Source organism: Myxine glutinosa, chromosome 3 (genome assembly GCF_964187855.1).
Source record: "Myxine glutinosa chromosome 3, kmMyxGlut1.1, whole genome shotgun sequence".
In the NCBI taxonomy this organism is placed as follows: Eukaryota; Metazoa; Chordata; class Myxini; order Myxiniformes; family Myxinidae; genus Myxine; species Myxine glutinosa.
This window is the reverse complement of record NC_136263.1, coordinates 69,976,153-69,990,242: the sequence shown is the minus strand read 5'-3', so window position 1 is coordinate 69,990,242 and position 14,090 is coordinate 69,976,153. Positions and strand designations below refer to the sequence as shown.

The window sequence follows — 14,090 nt, the reverse complement described above, 5'->3', positions numbered from 1 at the left end:
AAGCTTGAGCGACAGAACTTCTTGGAGAGGATTGTTGAGAAAGTAGATGGGAGGGTTGTCCAGTCGAGATTTTCGGAGAGACATAGTAAGAGTGTGAGATTTGTCCTCCCTTTGCTCGAGTTCTACAAACTGTATGTACATGCTGAGGATTTTCCCATTCTGAGGAGACATGCACTGAAGTTTGCATCACTGTTTGGGACGACCTACAGCTGTGAGCAGTTCTTTTCAAAACTGACTCTTGCAAAGACTCCGTTTCGCTCAAGACTGACTGACCCAAACCTGCAAAACCAGCTACGAGTAACATCATCACTACCACCTGACACCAAACGCCTCGCCAAAGAGAAACAGTTCCAGCCATCGCATTAGGTGAGTCCGATATATGTATTCAATAATTTAGCATGGCCCTCGAAGGATGTTCTAAAAATCGAAATGGCCCTCGACAGGAAAAAGGTTCCCCACCCCTGATCTAAGACATACAGAATAACACATCTTTCTGCCGTGACTCCTCTCGGGGCTCGGAGGTACACCGTGACCGGGGTTTGGGGAGGAGCACGTAATATAAATAATCTTAAAATGATACGTGGTTCGGGATGAGGTCAGATGAGGTGATTAAGAGAGGTTTATCATTTCATATCAGCTCAACAGCGATACCTAAACCGAGAGTTAAATTATAATGTGATATTGAACAATATTTTAGATGGTGATTCTGCTTTTAAGAAAATTAAGCTATTATCTAAAATCGAAACACAAATATTCGTTGGTCCTTTTTTTCGAGCATAATGAAAGATGAGGAGAGTTGATAAGTTAAAATAGGGAGAAAAATGGTGTAATTTTTCAAGAGATGGGGTGTGAGTCAATAAGTTTCCATAATTTTCCCCATTGACTTCAATGTTAAGTTTGATGTGTCCAAGAACCCCCATTATCCCTCTACTCACATTTGTGACCAAACACACAACCTGTGAAGCACCATTTGATTTTATGAAACGGATGGAATCGCCAGGACGGACATTGGTCAATAGTCATTGGTCATGCTACGCTGTCCACAGTTGGAAGCGAGGGGAAGCTGACATTTCTGGCATCAACCCTTCATTGGACCAAAAAAGCCAAAAACAGTCCGATACAGGGCCTCATGAGCAAGACTGGCTCTTTATTCGACAGTGCATGGTCAGGATGAGAAGCAAAGCAGATTGGACAGTTTAGAGGTACATTTGCGACGTCTGATACTATATTTCCATCTATAGATGATATGAACACAGTACAATTGATTGATGATATGAACCCTGATGAACACAGTACAATTTATAAATGGGGGATTCCCTTCAGGAAAGGGATAAAGGAATAGTGGTGGAAAAAACACACAAATGCATCTGAAACAGTGTTGGACAACAATAATGAAGGCAAATTTTCGTTTGTTGATGGATATAAAGGGATTTATATTTTCCAATCAGACAAAGCAGTCTTTGTCTTTACAATCAAGACCATGCTCATATTTAGCACAAGAATGGATTGGCAAGCATCATTAGCCGAGAAGGCAGATGTACCGATGATGCAGTGCCCTCTGCTGGTTTTTGGCAGGAATTTGGAATTTGCCCAGGGTGCTAGTGATAGCTCCTCTACTCTTCCTGAAGGACACCATGTGATCTTTAACACTCACCACATCATGCGGGCACATGGGACACCCAGTTTAAGAACCATCTCACATCAAAATAAGATCATCCTGACCATGATCTTTAAGAACCACGTTAACCCTTCCCAACCCAAACCTATTACTTGCTTCCTTTCAGCGTTTCCTCCACCTCATTGATCATGTCATTTTACATTTTCATTGAAATTGATTTGCTCTCACAATCTGGTACCATCTACGATCCAAAGGTTGCCCCTTACGGAACGCAATTCAAATGTTTATCTTGCAGCTCGATCTTTAACTTCCTCATCTATTAAATTATCTTGTCTGTCCATTTTAATCCTTGCCTTCCTCCTCAACCATAAATATTCCAAATCAGTATTGTTTTGTATTGGTTGAAGTGATGCTCAACTTGGCCAAATATTACACATTGGGTGCCTCTGCACTACAGTTACACCTGTGACCGAGTGAAGCTGTTAAAAGACCGCCATGGCGTCACTGCAGGATCAAAACAAAAAGTTTGGAGCAAGCAAGGGAAAGATTACTGTGATGATAGGAAGTTGTTTGTGTCACTGTCATGAGGAACAAGCAGCCACCACGCTATTTTGTAAGCCAAGCAGCCACCACCACGGAACAAGCAAGCTATTTTGTGAAGATGAATTCTCAAAACTCACCAGTTATCCACTCATCACCAGATACATTTTTCAGTTGAGGCCCAGCGGACTCTTCCTCAACAGATCCATTTGACACTTTCAGCTCAGCATTCCTGCAGAAAAGAAAGATTTTGTGAAGCTGTCGTTAAATAAATGTCGCAAATAAGAAAATGTCAGAATAAATGTGCAGTCAGGCAGGTGAAAATTAGACTACATCGATTCTTTGTGTTTTTTACATTCAGACAGCAAACAACACCATGACACTGTGCTCCCCGACCAACTATCTTCAAAGACAGTTGCCAAGGAAGCCAAGAAATGTCACGTGGTAAAGAGGGGGTGAAGGTCACCCAAAAAATGTTTACACCACTTTTTCTTTGTTCTTCGTGTCCCAACCTCCTCACCTCCAAACTGTCTAGCCTGGTTTGAATCCCGACTCAGCAATACACTGTCGCGCGAATCCCGACTCAGCAATACACTGTCGCGCGAATCCCTCGGTTAATGCCACAGGATCGCGGATGATCGAACGGGCTTTAACTGTGGCGACGATCAATTCAGATTCGACTATAAAAGCGCAGGAGGAAGAAGGAAGAGGAAGAAGCGGCAAGCGCTTACCTGTAGCGATCTGACGGCAGCTCCGATCCTGGAGGAAATGAACTCAAACGGAAATCCGGGGTAAAATGTACAAAAATAACAGGTTTATTCTGCGGAACCCGATACAAAGAAATGCGACGATAAAACCTAATTCTAAATTGGGACATCCCCACATAGACTTCAAATACGAGACAAAGGAAGAATGAATAAAATAAATGTCTCGTCGTGTGCTGGTGAATGCGAGCTTATTTGGCTGGCAGTGTAGCGGTCAGGAATCGACGGCTCCAAGCGCACAAGCCCACCACGGCTCCGATGTCGGCGGGAAGCAGGCCTCAATGCGCCCCTGTTCGCACGCCGTCAGGCTTCACCGAGCGCCTCGCTCACTACGCTCCGCCTGCAAGCCTTGCTCGTAGCACCAAGCCTCGCTCTAAGCGCACCAAGAGCACAGAGCACCAAGAAGAACCCAGGGAAGACATCAACGACCACCAGGGAAGACGACGACCAAACACACAGAAGCACAAGCACCCGCGTATAACCCAGAACAAAGAACGTAGAGCGGAGAGCAAAGAGCGATCTCCAAGAGTCCAGCGCAGAGAGACAAAAAGCCCGCAAGCGAGACGTTTTGTCACTCGCCCTGTGTCGTCAGTTCTGGCGCGTTACCAATCTGTGCCTCGTATCTTTTTGGTCTTTTGTGCCTTCCGACGTCACCGGCGCTCTTCCTCTAATCGGCAACCCCCTTCTAAGTCGTGTGTTCGCGCCTTCCGCACTGATTGGCCGAAGGTTCGCGCCTTCCGCACCAACTATCGCGCCTTCCACCTCAACTAATCACACGTTCCCTGGGCGTGGCTCCAGCCTGCCACGATGCTCACCGCCAGGCCAGCCGGAGGTGTGGCCGGCCGCGGCCCCATGCGGCGGTGCCCCGATCTGGCTTCCTGCCTGTTTTCTTCCAAAGTCATTGTGGTGGAGGGGAATTATTTAATGTGGTGCACGAATGGGCCTATCTTGTGTCTATGTGAGTGTGTTGCCATCAGGGACACTGGGTTGGCGACAGAGGGGACGACAAACGAGGGAATTTTATCCATAATCCCTGTACTACTTAGCACACCCCGCCCCCTCGTGGCGGGGCCACAGATACAACTTATACTGACATCCCAGCTAAACATATAACTTATTACAGGTAGATTCCCTACCTATCAGATCGACCTGGCTCTAGATATTCTTCTACACCCATGACATAACTCTCTCATCCTGGTAATTCACAGACAGGATAATTCATCAATGTGTGTGCCATCCTTTGGATGTACAGTCATGGCCAAAAATATTGGCACCATTGCCACTTTTTCAAAGAACTCACAATTTTCTCAAAAATAAGTTGAAATTGACAAAAGTATTTGGTCTCCACAATTCTTTATTTCACTGTTAATATTACAGAACCTCTGTTTTTGATTCAGAACTTAATATTTATTTTTTAAATCAGAAAATAAAACTAAATGACATTGACAAAATTATTGACACCCTCGACTTAATATTTGGAAGCACAGCCTTTGGACAAAATAACTGCAGTCAAGCGCTTCCTATAGCCATGAATGAGCTTCCCACACCTTTCTACTGGCCCACTCTTCTCCTGTTCTCCCAGATTTGAAGGATGCCTTCTCCCAACTGCTGATTTCAGATCTCCCCACAGGTGTTCAATGGGATTTAGATCTGGACTCATTCCTGGCCATTTAAGAACAGTCCAGCGTTTTGTATTGAACCATTCCTGGGTGCTTTTTGAAAGTGTTTGGGGTCATTGTCCTACTGCAATATCCATGACCTTCGACGGAGACCCAGCTTTCTGACACTGGGTTGAACATTGCGCTCCAAAATGCCTTGGTAATCTCCTGATTTCTTGATGCCATGCACCCATTCAAGGCACCCAGTGCCAGAGGCAGCACATCAACCCCAAAACATCACTGAACCTCCTCCGTGTTTGACTGTAGGGAAGGTGTTATTCTCATTGAAGGCTTCATTTTGTTTTCTGTAAACATATAATTGATGTGCTTTACCAAAAAGCTCTAATTTGGTCTCATTGGTCCACAGAAGGATTTTGGCTTGTTCAGGGGTGTTTTGGCAAACTCCAGTCAGGCTTTCTTATGTCTCTCAGTGGTGGGTCCTCCTGGGTCTTGTTACGTGTTACCTTCCCAAACTGCAGTAACGGTGCCCCTCAGAGTCTCGAGAGGGAACGCAGCAGAAAGATTTGTTCAAACTGAGTCGCGTGTTTTCAACAAGCAATCAACGAGATAGTCTCTCGAGAGAATCTCAAAGCCACCTTTGTTTATGTGGATAATGTCACTGCATGTGGACGAACACAGAACGAGAATGACAATAACTTGAAACGATTTATGGATGTAGCTCACAAGTACAAACAGACTCTCAATGATGACAAATGCACTTTCTCAGCAAAAACTAGCAAACTTTTGGGATATACCGTTTCCGAAGGCTAGATTCGTCCTGACATGTGCTGTTTGCAAACTCTACTGGAAATGCCACCTCCTCGTGACTTAGCCATGCTGAGACGAAGCCCGGGGCTGTTCGCACATTATTCCAAATGGATGCCGAAGTATTCCGAGAAAATTTGTCCTCTGGTTGAAAGCAAAAAATTCCCGTCGTCTTCAGCTGCCAAAGGGGCTTTTCATAATTTGATTAATGATATTGTCCAAGTGGTTGTGATGTCAATTGACAACAGTGTGCCCTTCGTTGTTGAGACCAATGCCTCCAAGTACGCAATTGCAGCTACCTTGAATCAGTCAGGCCGACCCGTGGCCTTCTTCTCCAGAACGTTATCACACAGTAAGGGGCGCCACTTGTCTGATGAGAAGGATGCTTACGCCATTGTGGAGGCCTTGCGTAAGTGGAAACGCTTTCTTCTTGGAAAACACTTTTGTTTGATCACAGACCAGCGATCTGTAGCTTTTATGTTTGAAGGTCAACATTCCCAGAATATAAAGAATGAGAAAATTGCGAGGTGGCGTATCGAGCTTGCGGAATTTGGCTACGACATTCTACATCGCCCTGGCAAGGATAATGTAGCTGCCGATACATTTTATTGTGCTTTCTGTGTGACCGTGGGATCTGAGGGGGATTGCGGGAGCTGCATGATTCGCTCTGTCACCCGGGAGTCACTCGTCTGGCTCATTTTGTTTGATGTCGAAATCTTCCCTACTCTGTTGAGGACGTAAAGCGAATCTGTAGTTCTTGTCCTATTTGCGCTTAACTGAAACCGCATCAAGGGGTTTTGATCAAAGCCACCCAACCGTGGGAGCATCTGAACATTGATTTTAAAGGTCCCCTCCCTACAGACACCTCTAATCGTTATATGCTCACCATCGAAGACGAGTACTCACGCTTTCCAGTTGCTTTTCCTTGCAGAGATCTCTCTTCAAATTCAGTGATTAAAGGTCTCTCTGAGTTATTCGCACTGTTTGCTTGCCCAGCATACATTCATTCGGATCGTGGAGCCGCTTTCATGTCTCGAGAGATAAAACAATTCCTTCACGGAAGAGGTATAGCCTCCAGTCGAACGACCAGCTATAATTCGCAAGGCAATGGTTCGGTAGAACCATTCAATGGGGTAATCTGGTGTGCTGTTTCAATGCAACTCAAATCACGTTACCTTTAAGTCGGCCTGTGCGAAACGGTGCTGCCTGACATGCTACATTCGATACAATCTTTATTGTTCACGGCCACTAATTTAACACCGCATGAACGCTCGTTTTCCTATCATTGTCTGAGTTCTAGTGGACACTCACTAATGACATGGTTGTCAGAACCAGGACCTGTATTGCTACGTCGATCTATATGTCAAAGCAAATATGAGCCGCTCGTTGATGAAGTGAATCTTCTTGAAGCTAATGAGGAGTACGCTCATGTTCGCTTAGCCGATGGTCGCAAGACCACCGTGCCAATTCGTCACCTCGCGCCACGTAGGGAGGCTGTGGAGAGAATTTGGGACCCTGAGTCACAGGTAAAGTCACCCGAAGGGTTTTTGGAGAAGATTGCTGTACCGATCAAGGGTTTGTCAGAGATGGTGTCCGTGGCGCCCACTCTGAAAAATCTCCCGACAATCGAGGAGATGCCACAGGAGGAGACGGAACGTACTCCTGAGCCGGGGATTTGTCGAACACGTAGTGGTTGATCTTGCCGACCTCCGAATCGTTTGAATATGCGATCTGCCATATATTTGTTGATATTCTGCTTTGTCGTCAAAACCATCCTGGTGCCGTTTTCGTTTCACATTTATCGGAAATCATTATTATTTAAATTGATTTTGATTTGCTGCTATTAGGAGCTTCATTTTTCCAGTGGGAAAGATTGTGCTGATTGTGAAGAAGAGGAATTGAAAGTGTCGACCGCTAGGGGCTTGTGAAGAAGAAGAGGAATTGAAAGTGTCGACCGCTAGGGGCTTGAGGCTATTTTAGATCTGGCCGTGCGAATGCTCGGGGAAGACTTGGCCTGCTTTGAGCCAAAGTCAGACAATGATTCATGCTGGTAAGATTGAGAAAGAGTACTCTGCGAGCTGGCTCGATTGTATTGCCTCGCTTAATATTCGTAATCTATAAGCTTTAATATACTCTTGTTGTATTTGCCTGTGTTTCTTCGATCCTGCTTGATTCAAGTTTTATAAAGCCTGATATTGACAAAAAGCTTCTCCATCATTCATTACAGCGTTTGTGGTTCAAACCTTCCCCATTGTTCTCTTTCTCATTCCCATTCCATCATTTTCCTTCAATCCCCTTTCACAAACATTCATTTTCCTTCAATCCTCATTAACAAACCTTCATTTTCCTTCAATCGTCTTCCCAAACCTTCATTTTTCCTCTCTGCATTCGAAGCTCATTTCCAAACTCCAATTTACCGACATTGTACTTGAACTGACCGCCATTTTCAAGCACCCATTCTCAAATCCTTATTTCCCGACACTCGGATTCGAACCCCCCTTCTCAAACACACCCTCTCAAATCACATCACCTCACCATTGTTTCCACCTCCTCACATCCTGGTTACACAAAAGGCACCACACACCGTGCTCCACAAACTGCCAAGCAGAACGGTCAATGATCTCATCCCGGTAAGACTGACATCTTACATGTCTTTCACACACGCACCACAGAACCTTGCATCTTTCAGCACAGACACCTCAGGGCTGGCCTGTTGTGGAGCATCAATGAACGACACAAGACCTCCAACATTTATTTTCAGAGCTAAGCACCACACTCCACAACTCGACAGCACACGTCTCGCTTGCACCAAGCATCCACATGCATGGACACCTCGTTGAGCCATAATGGGCCAAACCTGTTCACATGAGGGTGAGGAAGGGGTCCCCAAAACGCATTGACCTCTTCCTTTTTGTCCCCTTTTCTGTCTAATTTCCCCAGATGAACATGGTACCGAACTGTATTTTGTTTAAAGCAAATTGTACAAGGGGTTTCATTGAATGCTAGGGATAGGACTGTTTCTTATTTGACACTGCAGTCTCTTGTAAATACGTGCCTGTTAAATGCAAGATCTGTTGTTTCCAAACCTGCAAGATTGTCTCTTTCCTTCATCGTTTAGACGTACTGGACAATAAATAGAAGGGAAATTGTACCCCACTGATTCACTACGCTAGTCCAGCCGGCATCCCACCTACCGTTTCGCTCGGCCGTATGTAATAAATAGATAAAGGCGGGAGCCGAGAGCATAGTCCCTATCTGAGCTAACTAATTAGTCACCGGGAAAGTAAAGTGAAAGTTAGCCGCAGGGACTATGCAACATTTTAATCACCTTAGATGGCGTCAGTGGTTGCTTTGGAACCCGTCCGGTCACAGAGTTGTTCACAACTGGTCGGCTGCAGGGTCTCAGGTCAGGAAGCAGTAACCACCAGGAAGCAGAAGCAGAAGAGCGGCCATCCGTAACCAGGCAATGTACCCGTAACAGATTTTTGTTTATCCCCTGGTGATGTTTCTGGACCTCCTCCACAATGTTTTCATCGCCATACACTCAAACACCACTCCCACACCACCTCAACACCCAACACCTTCTCAGTGATAAGTACATGAACTGATTAATTTAACTAATGTGGTGTTCATTGAGAGCAAGCATTATGGGAGAAATGGCCTCCTCAGAGTTCCTTGTGTTGGTTGACAGTATTTTTTTTTTTTTTTTTTTGGATACATAATCGAGGCTCGTGAAAGAGCTAACATTTATCACACAAACAAATCAAACAGACAAACAAACAAAGTATATAAAAAGGGGAGCGGTAGACAAGATGGGGAGAGAAGGGGAAGCACATAAACACAACATTTGAGAGAAGGGACATCGGGAATGTGTGGGAGTGAGAGGGCTTGGGGGAGGAGGCGTGGGAAGGGGAGGGGAGGTGGGAGAAGTATAAACACGCGGACACCATTAATGATATTATTCTGATATAATATTGCACAAATCAGTTGTTGCGTCCTTTGTTATGGAACAAATATTTGCAAAAAAGATTAATATTTTGATATGCCTGGTTGAAGTGCATCACATCCCTCTCCTCAGATCAGGTAGCTCGTGACGCTTGTCATTTGCACTTCTCGATGGACATTCTTACAACCTTAAACTTCATCTTCTTCTTTAGATATCTCTTCCTTATTTTGGAGTCTGGCTGTGGGAACAGGTGTGGCACAAGGTTTTCACGAATCGGTTGACCAATAGTTTTGTTGACTGGCAGGAATTTGTCATTTGTTCAGGGCACCGGCGATAATTTGTCAACTCTTTGCAAGAGACGTGCCAACCCAGTTTAAACTAGAACGCCACTCAGTAGGGCGCATACTCCCGCTGTGGGTGGCCGCCGCCGAGCCGTATCTTCCAATGGTAAAAAATCCTTCAAAAAATTCCTGGATCCGCAATAATATCCTGAGCTTCACCAAAAACGAATAAATTCTTCCTTATCGCAAGGGCAATCATCCCACCAACTTTCATCCAAATCCGTTTAGAACTTTTCCAGATATCTTGTCACAAACACATGAACACACGAACACACACACACGGACGACATGATCGAATGCATTACTCCTTGGGAGGAGTAACAACTCTGTGGAATCCCTCAGCCACGATACCTCCAACCAATGGTACAGAAATTATTTAAGGAGCAAAATGTGATCGAGACACGACAGGGAGAGCTTGAATTTGCTGAGATAAATACCATTCATATTGCGAGTATGTTTCATGTCAGGACATTCCAAAGGGATATTTTCTCTTACTTACACGTCATGTGGAATGTCACCACAACACTTGTTCTTCTTATCATGTGTGGTAAACTTTTGCCTAGGTTGAAAAATATTGAAAAGTCAGTTTCTTGTACATTTGGCACGGCAGATATTTCCAAAAACAAGTTTAAAAATTCAAGAGGAAAACAAAATTATTTACTTCAGATGCTTCCAACAACTGATTTTCTTTGCCTTGGTTGATGAAGCCTCGTTTATCTTTGGTTCCCTGCAAAAGAACAGAACTCTTAATCCACAATTGAGTACAAATGGGCTAAACCGGATTTCATATACATTCTCCATTTCAACAAATGACAGAATAATATCCCCTCCAGTAAACATCACGTTAAATAAAACTATGTGGGAAAAGGTGCATAAAAGAAAACATAAAAAACCCAGGATTTGATCAAGACGGGCGGACGGACAAGTGAATGTGCAATCGATGCGTTTCAGATTTGGAAAAGACCCCGCAGAGTTACATCCAACACATAAAATAACCCTGGAGTTCAGATTGCAGTCCACAGTGATTGCTTCATCAGTTTACCCATCCTCGAACCAGGGGAAAGGGATATACGTTGCGATTGTGGTTCGAACCTTCCCCATTGTTCTCTTCCTCATTCCCAATCGTTCATTTTTCCTCTCCGTATTCGAACATCATTTCCAAACCCTTATTTCCCAACACCCAGATTCGAACCCCCGTTGTCAAACACACCCTCTCAAATCACATCACCTCACCATTGTTTCCACCTCCTCAAATCCAGGGAACGCAAAAGCTTCTCACATCCTGGTAACTCTTTTTCCCTCCTCACATCCTGGTTACGCAAAAGGCGCCATGCACGGTGCTCCCCAAACTGCCAAGCAGAACAGGCAATGACCTCATTCCGGTAAGCCTGACATCTCAGAGGTCTTTCGCACAGGCTCCCAGGGCCATCGACAAGGGCGTGGAAGGGAGGATGACCACACCGGGGCTCGGATCTAATTGTAAGAGGGATAGCGCCAGGATCCACACTGTGGATCAAGCAGACAGCTCTCGTGAGATGTCCGAGTATGAACAGATGAAGGTCATGACATTAGATCCAGAGAGAGTGGACATGAAGCAAATTAACAGCCTGGAGGAGTCAAAATACCCAAGGCAGATCTATGTGACAATGGAAGTAGAAGGAAGAGAGGTTCGCTTTCAGGTTGCCAGTGGTGCTTACATGCAATATTATTCCAAGGAAGTATGCCAGGAGGCTATGGAAGACTAACGAAATTTTATCCATGTACAATGGTACGACGGTAGTCCCACTGGGAAAATCCAACCTCAAGATAAAAAATCCAAAAAATGGAAGAATATACAAAGTAGAATTTGTAGTAATAGGAGGACTGCATACAAATTCTTGGCAGCAGGGCAGCACAGCAAATGGAGTTGACAACATTGCGCATAGAGAACCTGAGGAGCGTACATGCCAGAAAGGAAGAAAGTTTCCCTCTCAACAAGAGACAGCTGCTGCAGGAATTTGCAGATGTGTTTGAGGGGACTGGAAAGCTGGAAGCAAAATACCATCAAATGCTAGAGGAGAGTAAGAGGCCTGTAGTGCATCCACCAAGGCGTATTCCAATTGTGTTGAAAGGAAAGTTGAAAGCAGAATTAGGCAAGCTGAATGAGGCAGGGATAATAGCTCCTGTAGACTTGTCGACTCCCTGGGTATCCAGCCTTGTGTGTGTGGAGAAATCAAATGGGAAATCGAGAGTATGTCTGGATCCGACAGACCTTAATCAAGGACTGAAGAGATGTCACTATCCAATGACTACAATTCAGGACATACTGACAGAATTGAATGAGGCGAAGGTGTTCCGCGTATTTGATGCCAAGAATGGTTTCTGGCACATTGAACTGGATGAGGAGTGTTCATACTTGACCACGTTCAACACTCCATATGGTAGATATAGATGGCTGAGGATGCCATTTGGGCTCTCAACGGCCCTGGAAGAATTTCAGAGGAAACAAAACCAAGCACTCGAGGGTTTGCAGGGAGTGCAGTCAGTAGCAGATGACATCCTGGTGTTTGTGAAAGGAAAGACACAGGCAGAGGCAGAGCGAGACCATGACAGGAAGGTGAGAGTATTGATGGAGAGATGTATAGAGCGAGACCTGAAGCTGAACAAGGAAAAGGTGAAATTCAAACTCAAAGAAGTGACCTTCATTGGTCAAGTCGTCACTTCAGAGGGTCTGAAACCAAACCCAGAAAAGGTGAAAGCAGTTGTGCAAATGCCAAACCCAACTGATGTGCAAGGGGTACAGCGATTCATTGGGTTTGTCAACTGTCTCAGCAAATTCCTTCCAGGCCTTAGTGACAAGTGTGAGCCCCGAAGCAGACCGACACAGAAAGATGTCACCTGGTGGTGATCAGAAGTACATGAGAAAGTTATGCAGGAGACCAAGAGGCTGATTACTGCCGAATCAGTGCTCAAGTCCTGTGACTCATTGAAGGAGCTGAATGCAGGTGGATGCTATGGACACTGGACTTGGGGCTACACTGATCCAAGAAGGACATCGCATAGCATTTGCCAGCAGGGCTTTATCGGATGCAGAAACCAGGTATGCACAGATAGAGAAGGAGCTCCTTGCAGTTATGTTTGGTTTGGAAAAGTTTCATCTGCACACGTATGGGCGATAGGTGAAGTTGAAATCGGATCACAAACCGCTGGAGATCATTGCAACAAAGCCTCTCCACAGAGCACCAAAGAGGCTGCAGAGAATGCTTGTGAGGATGCAAGCATACAATGCTGAGATTCACTATCAGCCAGGCAAAGACATGCAAATGGCTGATACGCTTAGTAGAGCCTACACCTCAAGGACCCAATAACCGACAAGGAAAACAAGTTTGAGATGGTAAACATGCCAAGACATGTCCCAATCTCTCAACCATTCATTAGGGAGATTGAAGATCATACCAGACAAGATGGTATCATTCAACAACTCAAACTAATGATACAGACAAGATGGAAAGAGACACAACATGAGGTTGAGCCAGTCCTTAGGCCATACTTCCATGCAAGAGACGAATTGAGCACTCAGGGTGACCTGATCTTCAAGGGAGAAGGAGTTGTGATTCCCACATCAAAAAGGAAGGACATGGTGGAACCAGTTCACTCATCTCATCTGGGTGTGAACGGATGTGTAGGAAGAGCCAGAGAATGCATTTATTGGCCCAGAATGAATGCAGAAATTAAAGACTTTGTTCAAAAGTGCGAGACCTGCAGGTCTTTAGAGAGAGACCAGCCAAAGCAAACACTTCAACCCCATGACATTCCAGAGCGGCCATGGGCAAAAGTGGGAGCAGACCTCTTTCACTTGGAAGGGAAAATGTACTTGGTGACAGCGGACTGCTTCTCAAGTTTCTGTGAGATTGACTTCTTACAAAACATCCTCTCATCAATCATCATTCGCAAACTTAAAGGACAATTTTGCGAGATGTGGAATCCCAGACATCCTGATCACAGATAATAGGCCACAGTTCACAGCCGAGAAATTTGTGAGGTTCTCAAAGAAATGGCAGTTTGATCACCATACATCGTCACCTCATTTCGCTTCGCTCAGATCAATGGAAAGGCCGAGAATGCAGTGAAGATTGCAAAGTCACTGCTGAGGAAGGCAAAGGCAGCAAATTCAGATCCCTACTTGAGCATGCTTGCCCTCCACAACACACCAACAAAAGAAATGTGGAGCAGTCCTGTAGAAAGGCTGATGAACAGACGAACCAGGACCTCACTTCCAATTTCTGAGAAGCTCCGAAAACAAGAGGTGCAGAAAGGCATGGGAGGTCAACTTAGATCAACTAAAAGCAGACAGGCATACTATTATAACAGAGGTGCCAAAGACCTACCGCCACTGAGAGTTGGAGACACAGTGAGGGTGAGGTCAACATCAGATAGACATCAGACATGCCAGAAAGCAGGAGTAACTGGGCAATCCTC

At 45.1% G+C, this 14,090-nt stretch overlaps 1 long non-coding RNA gene across 1 annotated transcript in view; it reads right to left on the bottom strand.

The window, feature by feature from the left end:
- Window positions 1-1,972: 1,972 nt before the first annotated feature.
- LOC137424020 (uncharacterized) overlaps window positions 1,973-14,090 on the bottom strand; it is a 36,507-nt gene continuing 24,389 nt past the window's right edge. The window contains exons 3-4 of the long non-coding RNA XR_013622726.1: window positions 10,132-10,191; window positions 1,973-2,390 (exon numbers count right to left, since the gene is read on the bottom strand). This is a non-coding gene — a long non-coding RNA (uncharacterized LOC137424020). The remainder of the gene's footprint in view (window positions 2,391-10,131; window positions 10,192-14,090) is intronic.